Raw genomic sequence first — 2,129 nt, forward strand, 5'->3', positions numbered from 1 at the left:
CATATGGCGTTTACTGCGCCGTTTGTGGTATTTTCTAAAACGCGCTGTTAAGACAGCAGGTAAAAGTTGGTCTGTGTTCTGTCCGAGCTGTCTGCGACGCGCTGATGAGATCTGAAAAGATCGAAATCGCGATCCGCGTCTGGCAATTTCGACAGAATACAGACCACTTCGAATTATTTTATTCAAAGTAAATATAAATTAAAAAACTAGTAAAATGATTGAAATTTTCTTTCAACTCCCCAGCATGAACGAACGTAAAATTGTGTTAGGTGATTGGATATTTAATTGTAATTTTTAAAATACTTGTAATAAACCAATAAGGTTGTTTCATTCTTTGCAAGATTTTAGTGCTGAGCGCTGTTGTTATAAACGTAAAAAGCAAAAGACGAGTATTCGTTGTATTAGTCGTCATCGTCATCATCATAATCGAGTATTCGAGTGGAGCAACAGTGGGAAGAAGGACATCAGAGAATGCGGTGGCTAATGCGCTTTCAGTGTACGCGGCTATCACCAGATACAGATAATACGGGCAGGAATCTAGTTGGAAAACGTACATTCAAACCATCGACGAATGGACGAATGTGTGTACGGTCTTCAGACCCAAGCATTGCTTACGATTATCGTCAGCAGTTCATCTTCTATCCAAAGCTTTTCACTAGGTATTTACTTACGAAAGATGCGAAACCACTTAAGATGAACACTGAGCTTACTAATTCAAATATCACGTTGTAATTATCAACTGGAAAGTTCCGATGGCAAGCGGTCATCAATACTTCAATTCAAATACAAAGTAAAAAGATGCAGTAAAAACATTACTGCCGCGAAGTCAGAATATTTTCGTGATTATTTAGAATTGAGCTCCCGGTCAAAACTGCACCAAAATTTTTTTTATGCCTTTAGGGTCATTTTCGGGGGCCCGAACATTACTTTTAGGTTGAAGGAGACACATTTTTTAAATTTTGTTTTTGCAATAGATGGATGGTCGTGATGTTAACACAATAAAGTGGCTGAAATGCATTTCGAAGGTGCCGAAATTAGGAGTCTTTTAGGGGTTAACTTTGTCCCAATGTCAACAATCATATAAATATCTAATAATTTTATGAGTTGTGTGGTTCTGCAGCATCTATACATGCATTAGACTACTAGTATTGAGTATTAACTTCGATAGGAAACTTATTAGAAGAAGCTAAAGATATTACATTTTTGTAACACTACATATGTCCTTTTACATTACATTTAAGTCGAAGGAGACACATTTTTTGAATTTTTTTTCACCTTTAATAACTGTTTCCATTATTTTCTACTTTTTGGAAGCAATGGGCGTAGCCTACATATATAGCAATTTGTTTTCCTTTTAAACTACCCATAAATTCGATAACTGAAACCACAGTTTTTAAATTCACGAGTAACTTTTGTACAGCACAGTTTAGAAAGAAACATACAATCGACTAAATTTTGAATTGTAAGAAAAAATGTAAACTATGAAAGGCAATGGGGAGTGAATATCATGGCTTATACATCCCTGTACTTCTTCGATATGTTCTCTTTCTATTGAAAGATACGTTAATTTGGAATAACCTATACATCATTTATATTACACGGTACTGACATTATGTGATAACCTAGAGTGCGAAATGTTCAGTGGTTACTTAATGACTAGTGTTGCCCAAATTCAGTCTTGGTCTTGCAGTCTTGGTCTTGTTCTTGCGTTTTTGCAAGACCAAGACTAAGAACAAGACCGCGTATTTTTAGCAAGACCAAGACCAAGACTGGCTAAGTCTCGTCTTGTTCTTGCGTTTGGGCAACACTATTAATGACCAGAACGGCACCTTGCCAGCAATTACCTTATACATGGAGTAGTGTAAAAAATGTATAACAGTGCGAAATGTCTGTACATCCCTAAACTTCACAGCTTTTTGCCTCACTATTTTATCAAACAATGCGAGAATGCTTTCGACTAATGTATTTATATACAACCAAAATATATAACCAAAATTCGTCTAAGCACAGTGCATGTGTCAACTGCCCTATTACTTGCAGACCTATCTGTCGTCTAATAGCCAAGTTTCCATTTATGTTTTAATAATTAAAAATAAAACCTATTAAAAATGTGCTACTTATTTTGTTTT

This window comes from Agrilus planipennis, unplaced genomic scaffold (assembly GCF_000699045.2).
Source record: "Agrilus planipennis isolate EAB-ADULT unplaced genomic scaffold, Apla_2.0 scaffold189, whole genome shotgun sequence".
In the NCBI taxonomy this organism is placed as follows: Eukaryota; Metazoa; Arthropoda; class Insecta; order Coleoptera; family Buprestidae; genus Agrilus; species Agrilus planipennis.